Source organism: Drosophila eugracilis, unplaced genomic scaffold, assembly GCF_018153835.1.
Source record: "Drosophila eugracilis isolate 14026-0451.02 unplaced genomic scaffold, ASM1815383v1 contig_1622, whole genome shotgun sequence".
NCBI lineage: Eukaryota > Metazoa > Arthropoda > Insecta > Diptera > Drosophilidae > Drosophila > Drosophila eugracilis.
This window is the reverse complement of record NW_024572449.1, coordinates 43,081-57,380: the sequence shown is the minus strand read 5'-3', so window position 1 is coordinate 57,380 and position 14,300 is coordinate 43,081. Positions and strand designations below refer to the sequence as shown.

At 45.5% G+C, this 14,300-nt stretch overlaps 1 pseudogene; it reads left to right on the top strand.

Moving 5' to 3' along the window:
• The window catches only part of LOC121530468, a 30,176-nt pseudogene extending 28,054 nt beyond the window's left edge, over positions 1–2,122 (top strand).
• The last annotated feature ends 12,178 nt before the right edge of the window (positions 2,123–14,300 follow it).

Sequence of the window (14,300 nt, the reverse complement as noted above, 5' to 3'; positions counted from 1 at the left end):
GAACACGACCACATTATCACTGGAAAAACTACACTTAGAAGCCCTTTCGACAGCTGGAAAAATCACCGAAATGGATAATACAACACACTACAAATTTACGGCCATATATTCAGCGATATCATTGACCCTTATCCTGATCGTCATTCTCCGAGTATGTCATAAACCACAGACTATCTTCCTTCCACACCCGCCGACCGTCACTACCTTGGTGGAGCCGGCCATCCCTTCGTTATGGCCCTCTCTCCACTCTAGGGGTGGAAGAGTTACCGCACACATTGTTTCGGACACGTCGCCGCCCCCCAAACCCCAGCGGCTTGACACGAGATAAATGGCCATTAACCCATGCACCATCTAATAACGCTGAGTTTGGAAGCCAGCGGAAATAACAAACCAGCATATCAGCCAAGCCACCTCTCTCCGTCTGCTAAACCAGCCGATCCACACTCAAATCTGCTAGATAGGCATATTCCCAATCATCCCATTTTCCATTCCATTCTCATTCCACTTATTTCACAAGTTACTTTCAGTTTGGCATACGAATAAAGATTTATTATAATTTGCACCAGAGACGAAGAAGGTTCTTTTCATTGAAGTTCTGTTATAAATTGAAACTCATCGGACATATATATTGAAACTCATCGGACATATATATATTGGGACTCATCGGACTCTATCCAGTATATATACACATATACATACCATAACTCGCGCGGAAGATACGCTCTCCGTTTGAAGAGCACCTGACAGCTAATGAGATTACGTCGGCTGAACGTCTTCTAGTTTCCGTCACTCAGCGCAGACACTTCGTCTCTGAAATGGGCTGCTTAAGCGAAAAGCGTCCAGTATCAGCGTCCAGTCCGGTTCAAAATCCGAACCCCTTCATGGATTCGCAAGGCCTTATGAGAGCCTGCGGCCGGGTCACGTCCTCTGAACTTCTCCAATATGACGAACGGCATCCGATAATCCTTCCATACGACTGCCATCTGTCTAGACTCCTTGTTCAATTTACGCATCGCATCACGCTGCACGGTGGCAATCAGCTGATGATCCGCCTGATTTGGGCCAAATTCTTGATTCCAAGGGTGAGGAATTTGGTCAAGTCCGTCGTCTATGCTTGTAAGGTATGTGTCATCCACAAAAAGAAGTTGCAGACGCAACTCATGGCAGAGCTACCGAAGGAACGGACGTTCTTCTCGCGCCCATTAATGAACACAGGTGTGGATTATGCCGGTCCTTTCGAGATAAAGAACTATACGGGGCGAGCCTGCCTCATCACAAAGGGGTATGTGTTGGTGTTTGTGTGCTTCTCCACTAAGGCCATCCATTTAGAGCCTACGTCGGACCTTACGACCGAGAAATTTCTGGCTCGGTTCTTTCGCTCGGTTCGTGTCCCGGAGAGGATGCCCCCGTCAAGTGCAGTCGGACAACGGGAAGACCTTTGTGGGGGCAGCTGCCCTACTATCTCGCGATTTTCCCCAGAGCCTAAAAGGGGCTGTGACAGGTGCCTACAGTCACCAGCAGCTTCTCTGGCATTTCATTCCTCCGGGAGCCCCCCACATGGGGGGCCTGTGGGAGGCAGGCGTCAAGAGCTTCAAGACCTTGTTCTACAAGTCCACCGCCACACGGAAATACACCTTTGAGGAGCTGGCTACTCTCCTGGCGAGGATCGAGGCGTGCCTAAATTCGCGGCCGCTCGCGCCAATGTGCGAAGACCCTGCTGATCTGATGGCTCTTACACCCGTGCACTTTCTGGGGAGGTCCTCTTCTCGTCACGGAACCCGAGCTAAAGGGGGATACTACGTCAATTATTAATCGCTGGCAGCACCTGAAGGCTCTTCAACAGCAATTTCGTCTGCGATGGAAGGAAGAGTACCTCAAGGAGTTCCATAAGAGGAACAAGTGGCGTGCCCCTACGAGGAATCTCCGCGTTGGGGATATGGTGGTCATCAAGGAGGACAACTTTCCGTCCAATGAGTGGCGATTAGGCAGGATTGACGCGGTGTATCCACGATCCGATGGCCATGTCCGCATGATTGTCATCCGCACCGCGCGAGGGCTCGTCAAGCGGCCCGTCGCTAAGGTCGTCCTTCTTCCGATGGACGCGTCCGCCTGCCCACAATAATTATGCGTTTCTTCCTTTCCAATGTCCCTGTCCATTGTGCTGTCTCGTAGCTCTGCCTGTAATTCCAAGTCGAACTTCACACCAATTCTGATAACGCTGATTTGTTTCTCCATCATAGTTCCGCCAGTCATATTCAGCACGATGTCGCCACGTCCACGCAGCGCCCAGTCACTGGAGAGCAGATGTACTCGAGGTACACAGTCCTAATGTCGGCGCTTTCTACGTCTCAGCGCCGAGAAGCGGCTCCGGGCGGTTCTCGTGAACCGGTATTGCTCCAACTGCCTGGCTCACGAGCACTCCGACGGATCGTGCCGGCGTGGGGACTGCTGTAGAACGTGTGGTCAGGATCGCCACTCGCTGCTGCACCTCGTAGAGAAGCCGCAAGCTCGGCGCCAGCCGCGTCAAGAGGAGCACCGTTCACGGAGCGTGGGAGACAGTACACGGAATGTCTCAGCTGGCGCTCAGCCGTCGTCCGTCAACTCCCGGCGCGGTTCGGTTGCTTCTCGGCCGGACTCACAAGCTGGTCCACGGCCATCGACTTCCCGGCGCTCGTCGGCAGCTCCTCAGCATTCTTCCGCCACTGGCCGGCAAGCTTCAGGAGCTCCACGGCCTTCGTCCGCCACTCATCGGGTGCCGTCCACCGCTCGTCCGACCGCGTCATTCTCGCCTAGGCAACTTTCCGCCTCTCGCCAAGGGACCCCGCAGGACGCAGCCGCTGCGCCCACCCTATCGTCGCTGCTGCAGAGGAACAGCGTCAACGTTCTGCCGACCGCGCTAGTGCGCATTGACACCGGGACCCGGATCTTCAACACGGGGGCCCTTATCGACCCGTGTACGCCCTCGAGCTGCATCGACGCATCGCTAGCGTCGTGCTTTCGTCTGCCCACTACCAGCGTGGGGGACGAACAAGTTTGTTCGGCCACCGTGGGTTCCAAAACGGATGATAGCGTTCGGCTGGAGGTCGTTTTCAAAATCGAGCCTCACGTTCGCGTTCGTACGCCGTCTCGAGAGCTGAGCGAGGCGGTGCGTGCCCACTTCCGAGGCGTGACATTGGCGGATGAGCGGTTCTATCTGCCAGCGACGATCTCCGTTGTCCTGGGCGCGGATATGTTCCCGCGTATCATACAGCCGGGGTTCCTGAAGATCCAGGACGGGCTGCCGGTGGCCAAGAGCACCGTTTTTGGATGGGTCGTGTCCGGAGCCTGTCACCAACGGTAGCGACGAGGGAGCTGTTGCAACCCGAGTGATTGCAAGGGGGGCGGGATGTTCAGGTGAGGGGCCAATGTGCCGCCGAAGAAGAGCGCGAGAAGAGCGCATCCGCGCTGAAGAGCGCATCCACGCTAAAGAGCGCATCCGCGCTGAAGAGCGCATCCGCGCTGAAGAGCGCATCCGCCCTCGCCCCTCTCTGCACAATCTTGCACTCTCGCTCTCACGGGTCCAACTGCAGCGGTCGGCCGTCGGCGATCGTCTTTTTCTTATGCTAAGTTAAGTTAAGTCAGTTTTCTTGTATTCCACCACCATCAAGAGGCATCTTTTTCCGGCAACACCGCCCCACTACAACAACTAAAACAAAAAGACAAAGAAACAAAGAAAAATAATATCATGTCTTAAAGTTGTAAAATGTATACTAGAAAATAACTCCATTGTATTACGTTATTTTTCAAAAGGAGGGGGATGTAATATGCACATATATAGAAACACATATGTTGACCACCCACTGTACCAAGAGTACTTCAAGGGCACACACTGAAGTGTTTACGAGTATGTTTGTTTGTATAAACCTTAAGTGACCGAATTTCAAAACGCTCGCTGTGCCTCAGCCGCATGCCCAAACGGCATACGCAGCATTAATTGTAACATGAGCAAACCACTTATGTGTGCATAAAAAACCTCCGCTTAGGCAATTAACTACATGTTTAAGAATATATAACCATCTCTTTGCTGCCGCTGTTGGCAGCGCAGCTTCGAGACCTAGACTTCCCAACTCCTAGAAAATATTGTAAAGGAGAAGTACCTTTTGGGAGTTTGGAGCGGCAACAACGGCTGCTCCAGAAAATAAGTCAAACAAATAAAAAACTAAAAGAAATATTAAACTAACCGACTTATAACCAACTGGATGGGATCCCTGGACGACGTTTAACGTTACACTGCATTCCGCGAAAAGTGAAGAAAAAAGAAAACGGCGATACATAGACGCAGCTACGGAAGTTTCTGGACCTTCCTGGACGTTCCTTCTGGAGGCCGTACCGGGCCGTTTTTTAACATCTGAGGGGACATCTGGTGCGAAGCCTTCTTTAAGAAGATATGTACATAATCGTCAATCGGATGGCCGTTACGTGATACGGTTGCCCTTCCAAAATCTTCATGCCCTATCTGAACATTGTAACTTTTATAGTTCCTGAGATCTCAGCGTTGATACGGACAGACGGACAGACAGACGGACATGACTCATTCGACTTCGCTATTCATCCTGATCAAAAATATATATACTTTATAGGGTCGGAAACGCTTCCTTCTGCCTGTTACATACTTTTCAACGAATCTAGTATACCCTTTTACTCTACGAGTAACGGGTATAAAATTCTGAACATACAGTTAATGTTCAAGCAGTTCATGGAAGAGTATTTAGCTCTCGGACATATGACTGCAATACCGAAAGATCCGCATTATTTTATACCCTACCAATGTGTAGAGCGTCCACAAAGCACGTCCACTAAGCTCAGAGTGGTATATGATGCATCTTGTAAGACTACTTCGCAAGTTTCGCTAAATGACCTTCTTATGGTAGGACCAACAAAACAGCCATGTATGTATGTATTCCACTCTCCTAAGATTTCTCTGTCGCAAATACGCACTGGTTGCAGACATAACAAAAATGTACCGTCAAGTGGAAGTTGACGAGGCGCAGCGAATGTATCAATAAATTGTATGAAGAAGAGATGCGGCCAGCTTCATATATTAATTTATTGAATACAAATGTATATTTTATCCAATAATCTTATCTAATGTATAATGAAAATAAATAATTAAATAAAAAAAACAATATAAAATATGAATATATACTGAGTGCATTAGAATCACTCTTGATGTTGGTTGATGGTTTCAAGAATCTAGAAAATATTCCATTAAATATTAGAATGGGATGAATTATATTAAGAACTAAATAATATAAAAATTGATTTCATAGATCTTGTTAAGTTTGTTGCTTGTCCCAGTGTGCTGGAAGCTGTGAGCGTGGAGCGGGGAGCGGAGAGCAATCAGCTGATCGCTCTCGCACTTTGGGACGATGCGTGGGAGCGAGAACAAAAGCGGGAAGAGGGCAAAGGCAGTCGTCTTCGGCAAGCGAGAGAACACGCACGTTGCATCTAACGCGGGACGCTATTTGCATATGTTATACGTGAATTTTGTGAATTTATCGTTTAGTGTTTTGCATTGTCTGGGAACCCCTCTTACAACCCTTTAATAGTCAAATACAAGGGGACACAACTTTACATGGTGGCCCATGAGGGGACCTGCAATCAAAAAAATAATCTCAAAAATTCTTAATTCTGTGTAAATAAGCGCCGATAGATCGCAACTGCGTTAAGTTTTCAAGTCGGCTCTGCATTCCGCGAAAAGTGAAGAAGAAAGAAAACGGCGATACATAGACGCAGCTACGGAAGTTTCTGTGCCTTTCTGGACGTTTTCTTCGCTTCTTTTGGGCTGGATTCTTGTGCATAACGGAATCGCAGCTGCATCAAGACTACAGGCCGGCGGCTCTGCGAATCACGGAAGAGGAGAACTGCGATACATAGGCACAAGACGACAGTTTTTTGAAACTTTGGAGAAGGTCGTTGATCTTCCCTTCGTCTTGGGGTGGAATCTGGTATACATAACTGAGTAAGTAGACAAGTGGTTTGCGAAATAAAATTTACTGAGTTTTTCTATTAAATTATTATTTGGGGTGGTGAGTTGCGCGCAAAGTTCGGTTTTACACTGGTCAACATGAAAGCCAGATCGGAAGCTCCTACTTTGGAGCAGTTGGTTAACTTGCAGGCGAATCGATTTCAGTCCGGAAATTCGTGTTGCAAAATTTTAAAAAAGATTCGCAATCGAGAAAATTTACCTGAAGAAAAGGTTGGAACAAGTTGGGGAGTTACGAAGCGCGTTTTGGGAGATGAATTCAGTGATCGTGAAACTGGAAGGATTTTCTGTGTCGGCCTATGCCATGAAGAAGTTGGAGTTCGAGGAGCGGTACATGGATGCCTATTGCGCTTTCGCAGAGTATTTGGACAACCTTGGACCAGAGGCTTGTGCGACTCCGCCATCAGTGTCTGGGGGCGCCGATGCGGAAGTGCGACTGAACATTTCCCATAGATGTCGGTTCCGAAGTTCTCCGGTGCGTGTGTCGATTGGCCAAGCTTTTATGATGCCTTCACGAGCCTAATCCACAACAACGCCAATCTGAGTAGTGTGCAGAAGTTGCGCTTTCTCAAGGAGTCGCTGCCGAGGGACCGCGATAATGACATCCGTCAGAAGGGAACTATTCGGTGGCTTGGAGATTGATGATCAAGAGGTATAACAATTCTCGCCTCGTTTTCGCCCACCACATGAATGCCATCTACGCGTTGCCTAGGCTACAGAAGGACAACACAAAGTTAATACGGTCGATGTTAAGCACGGTCAATGTTTGTCTGGCTGCATTCCGCCGCGTTCATGCCTTGGACGGGAAATCGCAGAACTGGCTGGCACACTACGTAGCATCGAGGCTACCAAAGGAGACCCACAACGCTTGGGGGCACCATCAGGGAAGTTGTTCCACAGTTCCATCCTACAGAGAGTTGGAGTCATTTTTAAACGATCGGCTGGTTGTAATGGATGCGATCGAGAGCCGAGGCTCGTCGTTCGACTCCGCTGCCGGCCCAGGACCGTCAGACCCTACCAAACGAGTGCGAGTGCGCAGAAGCACGCTAGGCGCCCTAGCGGCACCTGTTACCACTGCGGCGGCGACCATATCCTGCGTCGATGATCAACGTTTTTGGCCCTAGACTGCTATCAGAGGAAGAACATAGTAAGCAGGGCTAAATTATGCATTAATTGTCTAAGTAAGGCGCATGCCCTTTCGCGCTGCACGAGTAATAAAGGCTGTCAAGTTTGTGGGCAGCGTCATCACACGTTGTTGCATTTCCCTGTTTTGGCTCATAGCCAGTCAACGGACTGCACGCTGTCATAAACGCCCTGGTCGACCAAGGATCGGAGGCAACCATTGTCTCTAAGCACGTGGTACAGTCCATGCATCTGAAGCGATCTGGCACCCGATCATCTATTTTTGGGATGGGTCTTGGGGGCGGTCGTCGGTGCAAGTATACTGTCAATTTTGAAATCCGTTGTAATGTTAACCCTGACTTTTCAGTAGACGTTGATTCCGCTTATGTCCTCAATTCGGTTACTTCCTGTCTTCCTTGTCCCAGCTTTATGCCTCAGCGTTGGGACCATATACGAGGGCTCCCGCTGGCGGATCCGAACTTCTCACGATCGAAGCGAGTCGACCTTATCTTGGGTGTGGACCTGTTGGCGCAAATCATGTTGCCGGACACCAGAAACGGGCTGCCCGGCGAGGCTATAGCTCGGGACACTCACCTTGGGTGGATCCTATCTAGTTTGGCGGACGGAGTGCGGGAAGCGACGGTGTTATCGGGTGCTCTTGGACACCGAGGCATTGCTCAAACGTTTCTGCGAAGTGGAGGCCGTTCCGGACCGTTCTTTAACATCGGAGGGGACATCTGGTGCGAAGCCTTCTTTCAGAAGACACATATTCGTCGATCGGATGGCCGTTACGTGGTACGGTTGCCCTTCAAAACGTACACTGATCCAACCATGGTTCTGAGAAGATTGCATCAGATGGCGCTGTATAGGTTCCTGCAGGTTCTTGCAGAGCGGTGGAGCAAATATGTCGAGGAGATCGAGGAGTACTTTGCCCTCAAGCAAATAGCTCCGGCGGTGGGCATTGAAAGCAGTTTGCGGATGCGTACTTCTAAGGGTAGGCATGTGGCTTCCTGCGTGCTGCCGCATCATGCGGTCTTTAAGAAGGAGCAGCAGTCACTTAAACAACGAATCGTTTTCGACGCCTCCGCAAGGACTAGCAACGGAAGATCTCTAAACGACGTGTTGTGACTGGGCCTGCCCTTCAGAACGACATGTCGCACGTCATAGTGAATTGGGGGAAATATCGTTTCGTTTTTGCAGCGGATATCCAGAAGATGTATCGTTTTATCGATTTTATGGCGGGCGGCGGATGGGTCCATCAGCGTTTTCCCCTTGTCAACGTTAACCTTTGGTACGGCTTCTGCACCATTCACGGCCAACAGGGTTATCCAGCAGTTGGCGAAGGACGAGCGCCGTTCGTTTCCCAAGGCTGAAGAGGATGATGAGCGAAATATATGTGGATGAAATTCTTTCCAGAGGTCACACGTTGGAGAAGGTAAGGGAAAGGCGGACACAAGTATCGGGGGCGATAAAATCCTCATGCATGGAATTGCGGAAATGGTCTAGCAACGAGTCCAGTCTCTTGCTCTCGATTCCTGCGGAGCGTCAGTGCAGCCGGACTCCTTTAAACTGGGACACTACGGATCCTATCAAGGCGTTTGGGATGTATTGGCTCCCGAATACGGACTGTTTTAAGTTTCAAGTCAATTTTGAGATTCCAGCTAGGTTCACCAAACGGATGATTCTATCGAGCATAGCTAGGCTGTTCGATCCACTGGGTCTCACCGCACCAGTCATCATCGTGGGAAAGCTGATCCTATAGGAGGTTACCATGGCAAAGAAAGTGCATGCGGATGGCACTCAGTCGCCGCTGGAGTGGGTCGACGAGGTTCTGACCGCCCTCGTAGAACGGTGGCAAACGTTTCGGACGGTGCATGCTATAGCTCACTGTTGGCCTCGAAGTCAAGGGTGACTCCCACAAGGCCCTTGACTATACCTAGAACGGAGCTGAGTGGCGCAGTTTTGGCCGTCAAGTTGGTGAAGTGGCTTACTTCGGCTAAGTGGCTAAGCGACCTACCCATCGAATCGTTCTACTGGACGGATGCCACAATCCTTTTACACTGGCTGTACGGAGACATCAGACTGGAAGACTTTCGTGGCCAACAGGGTCGCGTTCATTCTGGATCATTCTTCGCCCTCGCAATGGAGGCATGTGGGCACGGCTGAGAATCCAGCGGACTGGACTCCGGGTGAATTTATGGGCTTCGGCCTATGGTGGCGAGGCCCTGAGTGTCTTACACGCAGACCGAATGACTGGCTTTCTATGGATTTACGATCGGCCAAAGTACGATTTCACCACGCAGTCCCGCTACGGTCGTTCGTTGGCAGATTTTCTACTTTCAGCCGGGCAATGCTGTCGGCAAGGGGGAGAGGCGCATCGGTCCCTAACCATTGAAGAGCTTGACTTTGCTTTAGGGGCTATAGTGCGCATCGTGCAGCGGGAATCGTTCCCAATGGATTTGACTGCAGTAAGAGATAGTAAACGGCTATCTGCGCGAAGTAAGCTTTTAAGCTTGTCGCCGATTTTGTTGGAAGGCATCCTGCGAGTGAGGGGCGACTACGGCATTATAACTTGCCATATGAGCGCCAGCATCCGATAATACTCCCAAGATCCCATCATATCACTTAGCTGGTAATTCGGCACTCGAAATCAAGCAAGGCCGGTTGAAGCGTTTGGTGTCGAAGCTCTGTCCTCTGCCGATCCGATCATAAGCGCCCTCACATACACACCTCAATTATAATTAACTTGTTTCTTGGGCACACTTCTTGTTTAATTTCCCATACTACATTCTACCCCACAACCAGGATGGACCGGACAAGCGAAGGTTTCTTATGCTAGGTCTAGCATTGGCGGGCGGCATGTTAAGTTTGCTGCTTGTCCCAGTGTGCTGGAAGCTGGGAGCGAGGAGCGGAGAGCAATCAGCTGATCGCTCTCACACTTTGGGACGATTCGTGGGAGCGAGAACGAAAGCGGGAAGAGGGCAAAGGAAGTCGTCTTCGGCAAGCGAGAGAACGCGCACGTTGCATCTAACGCGGGACGCTATTTGCATATATTAATAAACGTGAATTTTGTGAATTTATCGTTTAGTTTTATGCATTGCCTGGGAACCCCTCTTACAATGACCCTTTGATAGTCAAATACAAGGGGACACAACTTTAAAGATCTTATAAGTCATTATCAAGACCCCGGCCAGCACAGAAAAGCACTATGAACAAAAATGGAAAAATATTCGTAAGCCGCTTCTATACAGCGCGTAGCATAATACACGATATAATTATAAAAACAATTATCGAGGTAGAGGTAATAATAGAGGTAATTATAGCAATAGCGAATATTACCAGAATAACAGATATAATCAAACCAAGGGTTATAACAGAAATAACAATAATCAAAATAATATTTATTATAGAAACAACAACCGTGGTGGAAGCAACCGCGACGGAAACAGCCATGGGGAAAACAACAACGGTAATGGTGGTAACAACAACAACCATAATAACAACGTTAAAGTAGCTCAAACAATTTCGGGAACTCACACACGCCTTTAGATACACGACAGTAAATAACATCAAAATTTACACTAAAAATCTCAGTCAAAATACATTCGTCACTTTCATGAACGTAGCAACAGGAAAAGAATTTGTTTTTTTACTAGATACAGGTGCGGAAATATCATATTGAGCGAAAATTTCGATAATTTTCAAATCATCCAAGATAATCACATCTTTAACATACAGAGTATAAGTCAGGAAGTTACCAAATCAAAAGGCTTACCTTCTATTGAAATTCAAACTTCTAAGTACATAATTCTACATGATCTCATATCGTAAATATGCTATTCGCTATTCCATCTGATGGAATACTAGGAATCGATTTTATCAAAAGATACAACTGTCAATTAGACTTCAAGCCGTCTGAAGCCTGGCTATAACTAGATATAATAACCTCAAATATCCGATTTATGTTCCAATAGCATACAGTTCTGGCAACAACAACGTCCGAAAAATCGAAATAAATTCAGAAGAAGAAAGTCTATTAATTCCGAATCAAGAAATTCAGCTTGGTATCTATATCGCAAATACTACAGCAACAGTCTAAAATTCATATATAAGATTACTAAATACCACAAGAACAGATCAAGTAGCTTATATTAAAAATATTCATCATGAGTCACAGACTTGTCTCAACTTGCAAAAAACTTCCCGCCTCAATTCAATGAACAACCTACAACATTATGCACCCAGTATAGTGATGTATTCGGACTAAAACCCGAATCGATCACTACCAATAATTTCTATAAGCAAGCCTTGAGATTAACTGATAATGAACCCGTATATATACAAAATTATAGAAATCTTCATAGTTAATAAGACGAAATTCAAAAACAAGACCAAAAACTCTACCCTCTGTATCACCTTATAATAGCCCACTTTTGTTAGTACCAAAAAAGTCTCTTCAAAGTTCGGAAAACAAAAAATGGCGATTGGTAATTGACTATCATCAAATTAATAAAAAACTCTTGTCTGATAAATTTCCACTCTCTAGAATCGATTATAATTTATATCAACTAGGTATGCAAAAATACTTTTTATGCCTTGACTTAATATCAGGAGTCCATCAAGTTGAACTCGAAAAAAGTTCACGGGATATAACATCGTTTTTAACAAACAATGGCCCGTATCGCTTCACGCGATTACGATTCGGCTTAAAAATAGCGCCAAACCCTTTTCAGAGAATGATGACTATAGCTTTCTCTGGATTATAACCTTCGCAAGCATTTCTTTAAATGGATGACTTAATAGTCATAGGTTGTTTCGAACAACATATGCTCAAGAACTTAACTAATGTTTTCGAGAAATGTAGACAACACAACCAAAAGTTACATCCTGAAAAATTTTCATTTTTCAAGCATGAGTCACTTTCTTAGGACACAAATTCACAGATAAAGGAATCTTGCCTGAGACAAAAAATACGACGTTATTCAAAATTATCCAGTCCCACATGATGCGGACAGCGCTAGAAGATTCATTGCATATTTAAATTATAACAGACGTTTTATAAAAAATTTTGCTGAATACTCCGTCACATAACAAGATTATATAAGAAAGATGTAAAATTCGAATGGACAACAGAATGTCAAAACGCCTTCGAACATCTTAAATAAGCATTAATAAACCCTACTCTGTTGCAATACCCAGATTTTAGCAAAGAATTTTGCATAAACACAGTTGCTACCAAATATGCTTGTGGAGCGGTCCTAACTCAAAACAAAAATGGACTACAGCTTCCAGTTGCATACGCATCAAAATCCTTCACGAAAGGTGAAAGCAACAATAGCACTACAGAACAAGAATTAGCAGCTATTCATCGGGCAATAACACACCTTAGACCATATATTTATGGTAGACACTTCACTGTCAAATCAGACCATAGAGCACTTACCTACTTATCTTCAATGGTAAATCTCAGTTCCAAACTAACACGAACGAGACTTTTATTGGAGGAATATAATTTACGGTAGGGAATCTAAAGGATAAAGATAACTAAGTGGCCGATGTGCTTTCTAGAAAAACCATCACAGACTTAAAAAATATACAAACAAACAATACAATTCTGAAAATCACTACCAGAAACCAAAGTAGAAAAAAATCCTGCGCAAGAAAAGAACAAATAGAATTGCAATCTATAGAAAAAGCTTTAAAGCCCAACGAATAGGAAGTCATTAATAATGATGAAATACGTAAAGTAGTGACGTCGCATGTAATAAATAAAATGTGTTTATTTAAGCATGGAGAGAAAATTGCAGCAAGATATGATGTTTGATTTGTATACTAATGGAACCATTGACTTAGGTCAATTCTTTCAGAGGCTTGAAAAGCAGGCCGGTATTCACAAAGTCAGCCAACTCAGAGTGGCACCGTAGGAAAGTATCTTTGAACATGATTTAATTGATAAGTTTAAAATTATGGGCAATATATTGAAATCATTGAGAGTAGCGCTACTCAGCCCGGTGACCTTAATAAAAAATAATAAAAAAAGAAGCAATATTGTCTACATTCCATGATGATCCAATACAAGGTGGTCATAAAGCCATTATAAAAACCTTGGCTAAGGTCCAGAGACGCCATTACTGGAATAATATGTCCAAAGACGTAAAACAGTACATAAAGAAATGTCCTAAATGCCAAATGTCGAAAACGACTAAACTTACTAGGACCGCACTAACTATAACCGAAACTCTACAAAGAGCTTTCAATATAGTAACTGTTGATACTCTTGGTCCACTTCCAAAATCTAATAATAGAAACGAATACGCATTAACACTCATCTGCGATTTAACTAAATACCTAGTAGATATACCTATACCAACAAAAAGTGCAAATACATTAGCAAAAGCTATATTTGAAGATTATATTCTAAAGTACGGTCCAATGAAGACGTTCATTACGGACATGGGAACAGAATATAAAAATTCAATTATTGAAGGTCTATGTAAATATTTTCATATTAAAAATATAACTTCCACTGCACACCACCACCAGAAAGTAGGTACCGTGGAGCGAAGCCACAGAACACTCAAGGAGTTCATTCGTTCATACATCTCAGTTGACAAAACAGATTCGGACGTATGGCTACGGTACTTCTTCTATTGTTTTAATATAACCCCCTCTATGGCACATAGATACAATAAAACCCCTGTATAATATAGAAGATTTTTCTAAGGAATCCAAATTTAGATTAGAACAGGCATTTAAGAGTGCTAGACTAATGCTAAAATCTCATAAGCTAAAACAGAAAATTAGAAAAATTTCGGTTTAAAAATTGGAGATCAGGTTTTATTGAAAAATGAAACAGGACATAAGTTAGATTTGAAATATACTCCATTATATTACCTTATTTTTCAAAAGGAGGGAGATGTAGTATGCACACATATAAAATATATGTCGGAGCAAGTTCAGTAATTTGAATTGCGCGCCTAAGTCTAGAATTGCACGCCTGAGTCCTGAGTCGAATTGTGTAGTGTTGCAAAAGGCGAGAGCCTTTGTATACTGTACAACACTAGAAAAAGTGAGACGACAGCATATGCGGTTGTCAGTGTGTCTCAGTGTAATGTTGATAGAATGAGACCACAATAGAACCCGTATGGGTGTG